At 36.9% G+C, this 15,584-nt stretch overlaps 1 pseudogene across 1 annotated transcript; it reads right to left on the reverse strand.

Annotated features, from left to right (window-relative positions):
- Positions 1–11,224: 11,224 nt before the first annotated feature.
- LOC143584063 (cysteine-rich receptor-like protein kinase 26) lies at positions 11,225–15,377 on the reverse strand (annotated as a pseudogene). The gene is made up of 7 exons (XR_013144286.1): positions 14,577–15,377; positions 12,710–12,847; positions 12,487–12,623; positions 12,199–12,409; positions 11,858–12,095; positions 11,621–11,775; positions 11,225–11,541 (listed from the first exon to the last, which is right to left on the reverse strand). The product of XR_013144286.1 is annotated as a cysteine-rich receptor-like protein kinase 26 (transcript).
- Positions 15,378–15,584: the final 207 nt, after the last annotated feature.

The following is a 15,584-nucleotide window of genomic DNA, read 5'->3' on the forward strand; positions in this document are numbered from 1 at the left end:
ACCGAGAATTTTAGCAAGAACAACGAGGTAAAGATCGAATTATATTCGTGTTCATCATCCTTTCTTGAATTTGTTTGCAAGAAAATGAGGTTTCAAAGATGAAAACCGATTCTTGAATGATCAAGTGATGTATACGGGATATACAAGTGATCTTGGTCCAAGAAATGAGTTAAACGAATCAAAAATGAATTTTTACGGTTAAATCTTTGTTTTTGGAATCATAACCGAAACCATGAAAGAAATGGCTTGATCGTGAGTGTAACTTGCTTGGTATTGTGGTATGTTGTTTGTAGGTTCTGTATTTAGTGGTAGATAGGGCGGAAAGACGAGTTTGTAGCTTGTAGTGGCGGAAAACGAAAGGTATATTCGGTTTATGTCGGTGTATGTGTTTTTGGACAGATTGTTGGTCGTTTAGAGTTAGGTCATGAAATTTTACAGGGATGTTCTACACATGAAAATAATAGTTCTGTGAATTTTTGGTAATTTTTGGACAAAGGATGAATATTTGGTGAATTTAATGCTCGGTTTTGGCCAAAAATGGTAAAAAATAGTTAAATATTATGAAAAATTCTGGAAAATTTCAGATAAGCTTTTTATATCATGTATAAGTCACACACAAAATTTTAGTTCAGTTGGAGAAGTCTAAGTAGGCTTTTCGGGTAAACGAGTTCCAGGGTGTTCTAGATCGGTTTACTGAAAATGGCATGTAAAATGGGATTTTGGTTCTGGAAAAATTACAGGGGACTATGTGGATGGCAGGGAACATCCAGGAAAAATTTGGGATTTTTCTAAGATCGTTTGGTATTTACGACATATTTAGTGTTTAAATGGTGTTTAAAAATAGATAAATAAATTTTAAATATAGAAATTAATTCTGGAAATATTTTTATAAAATTCCCCACTATTAAAAAGTGATTTGTACAAAATTTCAAGATCCGAGAGTAAACGGATAATTAATCGTGCTAATTATCAAACTTTTAAAGTTAAAACGCGTAAACCGGTGAAGTTCGCTTAAGCGAGCTGACTGGTGTATAAAAACCCTAAAAATGAACTATTTTCATATAAATGAGTTAAACAATTAAAAATAAATCATCCGAAAATAATTCGGATGATCTGAGTAATTTTAACCTATTTTAACAGTTTCCGGTACGCCAAAGACGGAAACGGGTCCCGCGGCCAATCGGGACGTCTAAACCGAGCTATAATTTCACATTTTAAATTAAATTATCAGACAACCACTATTTTCGGGTCGTGTGTGACCAAACTCATTTTTGAAACATAAAAACAGATAATCGTGCTAGGCACGCAAAACGAGAAAAAAAAAACGACTAATAGCAATTGTGACCATGGAACTCTAAACGATATCACAATCTAAGTCCGGAAAAGTGTTTCTGGGTTAACATTGCCCCCGGAATGAGTACAGGACTGGGTTAACAGTGTCCCCAGATGTACCGGTTGATACGATTAAAGTTATATTAATAATGAGTGTATAGTAATGATCGTAGGGATCATATTACAGATTGGACGTGTTAACTGATAATGATTGTTGTTACCTGCTTGCATGTGCTAAGGTGAGTTTCACGAGCCCCTTTTTACTGAACTGTTTCAAATATTTTCCCGGGGCGGAAAGCATGTTATTATTTAAATGTTTAAGTACATGCTGATCGCATGGAAATGAATGTATTTATATAATTTTTGATTGTACGGGAATCGTACGGTAATGTATTATGATGGTAATTGTCTGAGTTGTTAATATTGTAAGGTCCCGCAACAGTGTTCTGGGTTAACAGTTTCCCCAGATGTCATTGGAAGTGTTCTGGGTTAACAGTGTCCCCAGAGGTTATTGGAAGTGTTCTGGGTTAACAGTGTCCCCAGAGATTATTGGAAGTGTTCTGGGTTAACAGAGGTTTCACTTTTGGGCTCAGCATAATTACATCGATAATATTATATTCTGATAATGATATATCATGGTTTACTAAAATTGTGAAACTCACCAACTATTCGTAGTTGACCCGTTTTCTCACATGCTTTTCAGGTACAATTTAGATGAAGTGATTGCTTACGTGCTAAGTGTTTGATGTGTGTAAGATTTGTGTGCGGGATGTTAGGATACATTATAACAGATAGAATTATGAATCGTATTGTATGATGTGTGTATCACCTAGACGGTAATGAAAGATGAGATAATGTAATTTTGAAGTATATTAATGCATTCAGTTTCTTTATAAACAATGTGGTTGATATCAGAGGTGTCTGTCGCATCCCGTTTACGTTTCCGCTGCGGTTGCGGGGTGTTACAGAACTTGGTATCAGAGCCATTGGTTATAAAGATTTAGGATGTCTTTAAAAGATACCTAAAATATAACCAGTAGCTCAAGTATTATAGGATCTGAATATCAACTAATAATATATAGTGACGGGATCTGGATGAACTTGAATGGACAAGTGAGTTATTATGGTCCGGAACATAATAACAGACTTGTCTGCACGAGGGAATTCAGGGGAAGTCACTGGGTACATTGATAGGTAAAAATGGCAACATATGTGTAAAGTATATAATATTATTTATACGTGCTAATGTGTGTGTGTATATATATATATATATATATATATGTACATATCTTGTGGGTACATGTATTGAGAAATGGGACCCGGATAAGGAACCGGGGGATGAAATAATAAAAGTACCGAGGATGCTGAAATTTCTAGAGCATCGGTTGATAATGAGTCTGACTTATCGGGCCATAGTTATGATAGTACCAAGTTAGATATCCCGTTTGACATTAACCAGAAATATCTAGTAACCGTCACTCCCAACCAAAATTGATAAATCCCTTACCCTACCAACACCGGTACCGTATATCCTAATAACCCCCTATGTTCACCCGAACCGCCAACCCTCACGTACGGACGGACCTGTACGTGAACCTATTCTTATTCCGTTAAAAAAAAAAAAATTGATAATAAATGAGCAGATAAAAATAATATATAGAAATATATATATGTAATTCTCACTCTCAAACATAGGAGACATACCACCTCCAGATCGAGAATTACCGATTTTTGCGAACCTAGAACGCCTGAGGACATTGACTGAGCAAGTGATAGAGTTTCCCATAATAATAATTGATAATATTTGAAGGCAACCCATGTTGCGCGATTACCTTGAACCTTGTAACTCCCTATGTTATCCTTACATCCGTTAGATGTCTATACCTATGTATTCTCGAATAGAATGATTTCCCGTACACAAAGAGGTGTGGGAATCATTATAGCATAGTTGGTTGTTCGTTCGTAGGTGGTATACCGTGTATGCCGGTTATACAAATAGACACGGATAGTATAACTCCGTGGTACGTAATCGTTGGTGCTCACGGTGTGGGAATCATTATAGCATAGTTGGTTGTTCGTTCGTAGGTGGTATACCGTGTATGCCGGTTATACAAATAGACACGGATAGTATAACTCCGTGGTACGTAATCGTTGGTGCTCACGGTGAGCATGTATCGGTTATGCTGACATGCAGAAGGATATTGAAATCAAGCATATTAAACATTAATCTCGGTTGAGAAAGATCTATATGTCAGTTGGTGACAAGGGTTATGAAACATATTTAAACGTTAACCGACGTCAGGTTAAGTCCATATGTTATTATATTTGTGGGACATATATACTAGATACTGTTATGTGTAATATGTATGATAATATTTGGTGTGTATGTGTACCTGCTGTTATGATTGAGCTGGTAACGAGTTATAAGGTGAGATTAGTATTGATTACTGCGTACGGGATGAGTACGGCAGAATGACATAAAAAGAGTAACTCCAATGATGGAGATTGATATGATTCAGTTGATTGCTCAAAAATAGCAGATGATGATACCGAATGTAGTATCACAGGTCACTGCTAGTGTTGATGCAAATGTGATCGCAGAATTATAGATCGAGCAATCACGTGAATATGAATATTTCAATTCTTAGTGGTATTACTAAGAGTGATAATGTCCCACCGAATACTATTATGACTACAAGTATTTGTTATAAACTAAACATGAATAGTAGTCGTAATGAATTAGATCCGGTATGAAGGATATGTTTGTTGGTTGTGTTAAGGAAATTATTAATAGTTTACTGATGGTAAAGGGAGGAATAGATTAGCGAGTGGATAGAAAAGATCGAAATGGTTAAGGATATTGGTAAGAGTCTAGAACATTGTGTAGTGAAATATGCTACAGATATGTTGGTAGATTATGTTGTATCGTGATGGAACACGATGGTACAAAATTATAGTTAGAAAATTATTACTCAGATGATATGGTCAGGATTTAAAATTCTTGTGCTGGAGCACTTTTATTCGAGTAATTAAACTCAGAGATTGGAAACTGAGCTATGAAAGATAGAAATGTTGTGTGCTGATCACTTAGAACACGCTAATCGTTTGAAGGAATTGTCATGTCTGGTAACATGACTAATTACTCCTGAAATTAAGCGAAGTGAGCGCTATATTGGGAGCTAACTCCATCGATAAGGAGTATAGTCAACCCTGTAAAATATACAACCTTTGGAAGGGTTGTGTCACAAGCCAGCATTGATATATTTGATTCTATGGGAAGCGGAATGGAAGGACGTTAGGTGAAACGTCAAGTGATAAAGAAGAGAAATGATAAAGGTATAGTGCAAGATAGGCTTTGAATAAGTAGGTATGTCCTACAACCCAGAATTATACTAAGACTAGTTCTAGTGTGAAAACATGAACCACATGAAGGGTCCTTCCCTAACTGTGGAAAATATGGTTATCGGCAGGAAGAAGAATGTCGAGTGATAGTACGCCACGGGTGTGGTAAAGATGGACGTAATGCCCCATTTGTAGAACCAATTGAAGCCATGTGAACTGGCAACCCCAACCCATTCATGTACAACCACTCCGAACCCAACAACTTCAATAAGAATCCATCCGAAGAAATCAAATTATGCCAAACAGTTGTACTTGCTATGAATGTGGCAGTACAGAACGTTTCAAGAGAGATTGCCCAAAGTTGAACCAAGGTGTTATGGAAGATGAACCTCATGACAAGCATCAACCTCTGATCAAGCAAGGAGCCGTGCTTTTGTGAGTAATTCAAATAAAGCACGTCATGATCAAACAGTGGTATTAAGTACGTTGTAGTTTTAAATCAATAGGCTTCAGTGATATTTTTACGGTCGTCGATAGAAGTTAGTTCCTGCTAACCTCCTACCCTTTGGAAAGATACCGATTAGTGAAACTATAGAACCCTATACTGTAGAATCGCTAACGGTAAATCCCTAATGGTTAACTAAATTGTACGGAATTGTCCTATTATTCTGAACGATTAACCTTTCCTTATTGACCTACGACCAGTAAAGCAAAGAAGTTTTGACGTAATAGTTAGCATGGATTGGCTAACTCAATATGAAGCAGAAATCAAATATGAAAAGAAGATGATTAGAAGCTCTCTTTCGGACGATGAAGCGATTAAATACAGAGAAAAGTGTACGGTATTATGTTGCCACTCAAATCTCATCTTGAGATGTTATAATATTTACGACAAGAAGACGTGGTGTATTTAACGAACGCGATTGCCAAAGAATTTAAAAGAAAACATATAGAAGATATCCCGATGGTACGCGAATTTCCAGAAGTTTTCCCAGAAGAACTTCCTGGATTACCGCCAACCCGACAGGTCGAATTCAGAATCGATTTAATACCTCAAGCTGGCCCTGTTGCTAAAGCATCTTACCGACTTGCGCCAACTGAAATGCAAGAATTATTGGATAAAGGTTTTATACGACCTAGTTAGTCGCCATGAGGTGCACCAGTGTTATTTGGGAAATGAAGGACGGAAGTGTTAGGATATGTATTGATTAGGGAGAATTGAATAAAGTGACGAACAAGAATAGGTATTCACTTTTTCGAAGTAAATGATCTGTTTAACCAACTGCAAAGGGCGATTTATTTTTAGAAAAATTGGTCTTAGATATAGTTATCACCAAATGAAAAATCCAAGAGGAGGACGTTGCAACAACAGCGTTTCGGATTCGCTACGGCCATTATGAATTCTTAGTTATGCCTTTCGGGCTAACAAATGCGCCGGCAGCATTCATGCAACTCATGAACCAAGTCTGTAAACTTTATTTAGACAAATTTGTCATAACATTCATTGATGATATTTTGATATATTCGCAACGTAAAGAAGAGCACGAACGACGGTTAAGGAAAATTGTGGAAGTGTTAAAGCAAGAGGAGCTATACGCGAAGTTTTCGAAATGTGATTTTGAATAAAGAAGGCATAATTCCTTGGTCATGTTGTAAAGCAACAAGGATTTCACAAAGATCCAAATAAGATAGAAACCATTAAAATTGTGCCAAGCGCCGATTTTAAGTCTCCCCGATGGAGACGATGGTTTTGTCGCGTATTGTGACGCATCGCGTAGAGGGTTAGGATGCGTGTTGATGCAGAATAATAAGGTTATAGCCTATGCTTCCCGACAGTTAAAAGTACACGAGAAAAATTACACTACTCACGACTTAAAACTGGGAGCGTTTATCTTCGCACTTAAAATCTGGAGACATTATCTCTACGGTACGAAGTGCACCATCTTCACCGATCATAAAATTTTGCAGCACATATTCGATCAGAAAGAACTGAATATGAGGCAACGAAGATGGGTCGAGTTGTTAAACGATTATGACTGTGACATCCGTTATCACCCCGGCAAGGCTAACGTCGTAGCCGATGCCTTGAGTAGGAAAGACCAGGTTAAGCCATTGCGAGTGCAAGCGCTAGGATGATAGTCCAGTCGAACCTTCGATCCTGATTCGAGTCGCTCAACGTGAGGCGTTGAAAGAGGAACAATTGGAAAAGAAGGAATCTTACGGCAATGAGGAGAATTTCGAACAGCGCGTGGACTAAATTCTCTACTTCAAAAAATCGGGTTTGGATCCCGACTCTCCATGACCTTCGTGAATTAATCATTGACGAAGCGCATAGATCGAAATAATCCATACATCCGGGATCGGATTTAACTATCGATGATACGGATATCTGAAAGGATTTTTATTAAAGGTCGAGTTTGGAGAAAGATATGGTTACGGGTGTTGGTGAATATTGAGTTATACAAGAGATAAGGCTGCACACCGAAAACCCTAGGGAACGCCACAACGACAGAAAATTCGCCAATGATAGTGGGAATAAATTACAATGAATTCTTGCCCAAATTCCTGATGGTGAAATGGTATCTCGTCGTGGAGTGCCATTTTCAATTATCTCAGATCAAAATAGTCATCCTACTTCCATTATTGGAAGGCGGGGAAGGAGGCATCGAGAGCTTGAAACTTTTTATGGGTGAAGTAATTATCACCAATTTGTTAAATTGAAAATGGGCTCAGTCAGGACATAAAATTTGAATTGATTCGAGAAACAACCAATCGGATTTATAATATTTAAGACAAGTTGAAAGCAGCGCGTGATTGGCAAAGGGTTTATGCCAACGTTCAAAGGAAACCATTGTCCCAGAATAGAGGTGACAAGGCATTTTAAGGCATCACCTTAGAGAAAGGTGATATGAGGTTTGGCAAAACCGAAAATAAATTCTTAATAAATTGGACCCCATGAGAACTATCTCCATGGTTGGTCATTTAGTTTATCGATTAAAGTACTCTAGGGGCTAAGTCCTATACAGGATATTTTGCCATGTATACGGATTGAAAAGTGCCTAAGCGATGAGGCAACGAAAGTACTAGTAATAGAGGTACTCATAGAAGACATGCTTGATATCATAACTAATTCCGTAGAGATAGTAGACGGGAAAACTAAACAGTTTGGACATACCAAGCTTTATTAATTAAGATTAACTGGAATTCACAGCGAGGACCAGATTATACTTGGTAACGCGAGGTTGAATTCTGAAGAAAAAACCCCCCACCTTTCTCTCGAAGGGAGATAGAGGGCGTGTAAAATTTCGAGGACGAAATTTCTTAACGGGGGGAGAATGTAACGATTCCGACGAAACCAGGTATACCCTAACCGGTAGACGTTAGTTACGTCATATGTAATGTCGGGTACATGAGTTACCATGGTAATTATACGAGAATACATGGTTCATTGTATTGATTGTACGTGAATATATAATTCACCGTATTGAATATGCGATCAAACGATCGATAGTTATTGAAACCCGAATGAATCGAGGGTTCAATTATAGACGAGATATATGATATTTAGTGATGTTACGAAGTATTAAAGCTTCGGGATAAGTGGATTAAAGCACAGAAAAAGGATTTCGATTTAATAGTACGTCGGTACGTTAAACGAAACCTTTAATACCAAACCGAGCAAGAGACGATCGATCAAGCCGAAAAAGATGCGTAATAACTAATAATATGATGTTTTAAGTTAATAAATGTCATGGTTTAAGTTTTTAAAGTTTTTAAATCGGTTTTATACAAATTTCATTTTTTAGGCCGAAAACGACCGTTTTAGCCTCGTTTTAAGCCAAATTAAACGTTTAACCGAAAAACGAACTGAACCAGATTATCCAAAACATTATCCAGATTACGAGAATCTGAACTTGTGGCCACAAATGAAGATGTGGGTCCCCCCCACCCATCCAATAGGTCCGATCGGACCCCTCTCACCCAACAACAATTCATTTTCTTTTTTTCACAACACAATTCAACCATATTCACATTCTCTCAAGATCAAGAACCAAAAACCGAGATTTTTAGCAAGAACAACGAGGTAAAGATCGAATTATATTCGTGTTCATCATCCTTTCTTGAGTTTGTTTGCAAGAAAATGAGGTTTCAGAGATGAAAACCGATTCTTGCATGATCAAGTGATGTATACGGGTTATACAAGGGATCTTGGTCCAAGAAATGAGTTAAACGAATCAAAAATGAATTTTTACGGTTAAATCTTTGTTTTTGGAATCATAACCGAAACCATGAAAGAAATGGCTTGATCGTGAGTGTAACTTGCTTGGTATTGTGGTATGTTGTTTGTAGGTTCTGTATTTAGTGGTAGATAGGGCGGAAAGACGAGTTTGTAGCTTGTAGTGGCGGAAAACGAAAGGTATATTCGGTTTATGTCGGTGTATGTGTTTTTGGACAGATTGTTGGTCGTTTAGAGTTAGGTCATGAAATTTTACAGGGATGTTCTACACATGAAAATAAGAGTTCTGTGAATTTTTGGTAATTTTTGGACAAAGGATGAATATTTGGTGAATTTAATACTCGGTTTTGGCCAAAAATGGTGAAAAATAGATAAATATTATAAAAACTTCTGGAAAATTTCAGATAAGCTTTTTATATCATGTATAAGTCACACACAAAATTTGAGTTCAGTTGGAGAAGTCTAAGTAGGCTTTTCGGGTAAACGAGTTCTAGGGTGTTCTAGCTCGGTTTTAGTGAAAATGGCATGTAAAAGGAGATTTTGGTTCTGGAAAAATTACAGGGGACTATGTGGATAGCAGGGGACATCCAGGAAAAATTTGGGATTTTTCTAAGATCGTTTGGTATTTACGACATATTTAGTGTTTAAATGGTGTTTAAAAATAGATAAATAAATTTTAAATATAGAAATTAATTCTGGAAATATTTTTATAAAATTCCCCACTGTTAAAAAGTGATTTTTGCAAAAATTAAAAATCCGAGAGTAAACGGATAATTAATCGTGCTAATTATCAAACTTTTAAAGTTAAAACGCGTAAACCGGTGAAGTTCGCTTAAGCGAGCTGACTGGTGTATAAAAACCCTAAAAATGAACTATTTTCATATAAATGAGTTAAACAAGTAAAAATAAATCATCCGAAAATAATTCGGATGATCTGAGTAATTTTAACCTATTTTAACAGTTTCCGGTACGCCAAAGACGGAAACGGGTCCCGCGGCCAATCGGGACGTCTAAACCGAGCTATAATTTCACATTTTAAATTAAATTATCAGATAACCACTATTTTCGGGTCGTGTGTGACCAAACTCATTTTTGAAACATAAAAACAGATAATCGTGCTAGGCACGCAAAACGAGAAAAAAAAAACGACTAATAGCAATTGTGACCATGGAACTCTAAACATATCACAATCTGAGTCCGGAAAAGTGTTTCTGGGTTAACATTGCCCCCGGAATGAGTACAGGACTGGGTTAACAGTGTCCCCAGATGTACCGGTTGATACGATTAAAGTTATATTAATAATGAGTGTATAGTAATGATCGTAGGGATCATATTACAGATTGGACGTGTTAACTGATAATGATTGTTGTTACCTGCTTGCATGTGCTAAGGTGAGTTTCACGAGCCCCTTTTTACTGAACTGTTTCAAATATTTTCCCGGGGCGGAAAGCATGTTATTATTTAAATGTTTAAGTACATGCTGATCGCATGGAAATGAATGTATTTATATAATATTTGATTGTACGGGAATCGTACGGTAATGTATTATGATGGTAATTGTCTGAGTTGTTAATATTGTAAGGTCCCGCAACAGTGTTCTGGGTTAACAGTTTCCCCAGATGTCATTGGAAGTGTTCTGGGTTAACAGTGTCCCCAGAGGTTATTGGAAGTGTTTCTGGGTTAACAGTGTCCCCAGAGGTTATTGGAAGTGTTCTGGGTTAACAGTGTCCCCAGAGATTATTGGAAGTGTTCTGGGTTAACAGAGGTTTCACTTTTGGGCTCAGCATAATTACATCGATAATATTATATTCTGATAATGATATATCATGGTTTACTAAAATTGTGAAACTCACCAACTATTCGTAGTTGACCCGTTTTCTCACATGCTTTTCAGGTACAATTTAGATGAAGTGATTGCTTACGTGCTAAGTGTTTGATGTGTGTAAGATTTGTATGCGGGATGTTAGGATACATTATAACAGATAGAATTATGAATCGTATTGTATGATGTGTGTATCACCTAGACGGTAATGAAAGATGAGATAATGTAATTTTGAAGTATATTAATGCATTCAGTTTCTTTATAAACAATGTGGTTGATATCAGAGGTGTCTGTCGCATCCCGTTTACGTTTCCGCTGCGGTTGCGGGGTGTTACATTTATCATTTCAGAACAATAAAAAAATAAGAAATTGTAAAACGTCACCATATTATCTTATGTGTTTTTTACTCCGCTATTGTAAATGCATTCAAACATAGCTTCATATACAATCCAACAAATATCGGTTGTTCATAGAAACATAACTTGCTACAGTCATTCTGAAGATGCTGATATACTTTTCAACCTACTGGAATGACTCGTACTTGAACTGTACTCTTCAAATAATGGTTTCTCTGGGTTCGTATTCGTATGCACAAAAAAGGCAGGCTCAGAAGGGATAGGGAGGGTTAGAGATAAGCTACTAAGCATGAGAACAACTGAAGCCATAGTTGGTCTTTCATTTAGGTCTTCTTGAACACATAAGAGACCAATGTGGATACATCGAATCATATCGCGCAGAAAATTGGATTTGTCTCTCAATTTAGAATCAACTAAACTTGAAGTCGTCCCATCTCTCCAATTTTCCATGCCTGGAAGCATCAATTTGCAATATGGGAATTTAATGTTAACAAAAAACTATATGTTTGAACATAAAATAAATAAAATAACTCACACGACTAAGAAGATCTTCAACCACCACCGCTTTCTGAAAAGTGTGGTTCTTCTGCGCCGTTACAATTTCGAGTACTAGTACACCAAAACTAAACACATCTGATTTTACTGAGAACTGACCATGCATTGCGTATTCAGGTGCCATGTATCCACTAGTGCCAAAAAGGTCTTGTCAATTACTAAACATTGTAAAGCAAAATGAAAAAAAAACATTTTGTTTGTAGGGTGTCTTACTATGTTCCAACAATACGATTGGTGTTAGCTTAGGTTTCTTCAGGTGTGAATAACCTTGCCATACCAAAATCTGTTATTTTTGGGTTCATCTGAGAATCCAACAAAATGTTACTAGCCTTCAAGTCTCGATGAATAATCTTTAGTCGTGAATCTTCATGAAGATACAAAAGTCCCTTTGCGACACCTCCTAGAATTTTGTATCTTTGTTCCCATTCAAGAGATGCACGCTTTGTTGGATCTATACATTTATGATCAAGCATAAATATATTATCGACCAAATGAGCGTCTAAAAATTCATCATCATTCGTTCTATTTTATAGTTCTATGAATTTTTAACATACCGAATATAAACTTATCTAGACTTGCATTTTGTAAAAACTCATACATCAAAAGTCGTTCGGACCATTCTAGGCTAAATCCTAGAAGTCGAACCAAGTTTCGGTGTTGCAACCTCGCAAGTAGCAAAACCCCATTCTTGAATTCTTGTTCGCCTTGGCCTGAATCTTTAGACAACCTCTTCACTGCTATTTCTCTCCCATTTTGTAACTTACCCTAACAAGTTTAGTTCCAAATTAAATGTTATTGGTCTCATTAATATTAAATAATTGTTTCTAATGTATTTCTTTTACCTTGTAAACCAAATCAAATCCACCTTGACCGAGCTTATTGTTTTCTGAGAAATCATATGTTGCTGCTCTAATTATACTTAAGCTATATTGCAACGATTCAGCTGTGCTAATTTCCTTGGTATCCCCATCCTCATAAACTAAAATTATCAACATGAATAATAAGAGCTAGAAAACCCAAAATCTTATCAAGATTGTAAGAAATAACGAAATAAATAGCACACACCTAAATTCTCTAACGGACGTTGTTCCTTCTTTCTTTTTCTTCTCATGAAGACACAAGCGTAAACCACCACAAATATCACAAGACTTAAGGTCGCAACGACAATGATGACTACAATAATCACGGTGTTACTACTATTGCCTGAAAATCTCATAGCATGTTAGTAAAATTGTACATATTCTTGTAACATAATACAAGTCAAGTGTATGGGTTGAACGCACCCGATGATATTATATCCTTTTTCCTATATATGTGATTGAATCTCGAACGTTTCTCAAAAAAAATGTTTGAAATTAAAACCCAACCCACCACCACACAAAACTTTTAGTGAAAGTGATATGTAGTGTACATCTACTCTTAGGCAATGTGTAGTGGGCGTGGGTTGGGGGCGAAATGGGGCGAGGAAGGGCGCAAATACTGCCCTCAGGCAATATTTGGGCGATTTGGGGCGGGGGCGGAGTTTACTTATCGTCTGGAAGAAGAAGTTTATTATTATTATATTATATATTATTATTATATTACTTTTGTATATATATGTATATGTATACGTGTTGTGTGTGATATATATATGTATGTATATGTGTTGTGTGTGTGTATATATGTATATGTATATGTATATATGTTGTGTGTGTGATATATATATATATATATATATATATATGTGTGTGTGTGTGTATATGTTGTGTGTGTATATATATGTATATGCAAAATGAATCCTAGAAACAACCCGAACCAACCGAACCACCCATTCTTCCCTCCTTTCGGTCAATACCATGGTTTGCAAAACCAACCGAACGTGAACTTACAATGGAACCCGATGAACCTAAACCAACCGAGCTATCCGTTCAATTTCCCGACCCGAACCTAAACATGTACGCCAACCGAGCTATATGTTTTTTTATATTTTTAATTATGTATTTTTTTTAGTTATGTATTTCTTTTTAATTTTAGTGAATTTTTATTTAATTATTTAAATAAATTGGTTTTTATTTAATTAGTGTAATTATAAAAAGAAAATAATAAAAAAAGACACTGTGGGGCCAATTTGTAGCCCCTACACCATTAGACTGGTCGCTATGGGGCTCCGAAGGGTGATGCGGTGGGCGCCGTTGGGCGCGGAACACCGTTGTGGGGCGCGGTCCAACCAAGGGCGCCGAGGGAAAGGTGGTTGTGACGCTGGGCGCGGATGATGCTTGGATGGTGGGGCCCTCTCTCTCTATCTCTCAAACACACATACATACATATGTATATATGTATTAAAGGGGCTTCGAAGCCCCCCGCACCATAGAGGGGCGACTTTCGGATGGGGCTTCGAAGCCCCCAGTGCCCACGTGGCGCTGTGGTAGCATTGGGGAGGGGCTTCGAAGCCCCTCACCATAGCGAATAGTCTTACACCCCAAAAACAAATTTCCACTCCATGCTGACTGGGCACCATGTATCACAATTCGCCCACAATTATAACTCCTCTACTACACATGTCCTTAGTTAGGTAAATGATCCAAACATTGATTCAACATTTTTAATACTTAAAGAATTGTTATAAATGGTTCTTTTAAATCCAACTTTTAAAGTGTGTTAAATATTTATTCTGAAAATAGTTTAATATCTTATTTTAGTTCTTTATTATTTTGTTAAAATACCCTAATTTATAAATCAACTAATTAGTCTTTCAAAATTTTCTTATTTATTTTATAATTTATCTATATTATCATGAATAGGGTTATTAAAAATATAACGGTTTTATAAACGTTCATCTTAAACTTGAATAATGTTAAATGGAAATTAAAAATGTAATCAAGTTGAAAGTAATCATAGTACAAAAAATTAACGACACTCAGAAAAATAGGTTTTGGGTCCGTCCCATGGATACCTGAAGGCGACGGTACTGGTGGTGGCGATGGCTGCGTTGGTGGTGGTGAGGGGATGGTGTTGAAAGATCCACCGTAGTATCAAAGAATCGGGTATCTTCATATCTGATAATGCAACTAGGATAATACACTCTTGCTCCACGTCGACCTTTAGTAATAGCATTGACTGCAACATTCAAGCAACTAAAACACTCATTTTCTGATAAGTCCGGTGTACACTGCATGTAAGCGAAAATCCTCGTCACCCCGGGTCCGATGATGTTGTTTGATGCATATTTACGAAGCGAGCCCCCACTCGAAGCCTCGGTTCTAAGTTGATCCGACAGTTGGTTCAATGCTTGGTTAAAATGGTCCACGTTGGACGCGTTACTACGGTTAATCAATGATCCTGTAAGCCTAGTGTCTGGATCAACTCCCAAAATGGTCACATTAGAGTACCTTAACATGCAGTTGTCATACCAACCAATTGCACCCTTTTGGTTAGGACAAATCTCTCGTAGTTGTGTGCCCGCTTCGTTTATGCAACTCGGACAATCTGTTGGCTCAACATCACCTCTACACAGCCCGATCACGTTGACCTGATCGGGGGTTTGACCAACAGACCGGTTGTAGAATCCGTACCTGATGTTGGTATCGGATGTTAGAGTCTACAAAGCATCGTCAAGGTTAGTTTGGTAAATATCGTTTGTTGTGAAATTACCGTTCTCGTCACATGTAGGGAACTCTATATCTTGAGACAACGAAAGAGGGATTAAATTTAGGAAGAGGAGAATGAAATATGATTTCTTGCGTACCATAGACATTATGTTGCAACAATGAAAGTTGGATTACAGAAATGAAATGAGAATATGATGCGTAGGTTTTATTATTGATTTCTTGGTTATCAATTTTAGACTTTGTCAAGTTTTGCAACTCAAATTAAAGTTATATTTGATTATTTGTTTCAACATAATTAGTCCGAATTATTGGTGACTATAGCCTTATAGAGTTATAGGTGTCAATTATCTATT

This window comes from Bidens hawaiensis, unplaced genomic scaffold (genome assembly GCF_021521415.1).
Source record: "Bidens hawaiensis isolate Kalapana, Puna unplaced genomic scaffold, B.hawaiensis_p1.1 tig00032784_1, whole genome shotgun sequence".
In the NCBI taxonomy this organism is placed as follows: Eukaryota; Viridiplantae; Streptophyta; class Magnoliopsida; order Asterales; family Asteraceae; genus Bidens; species Bidens hawaiensis.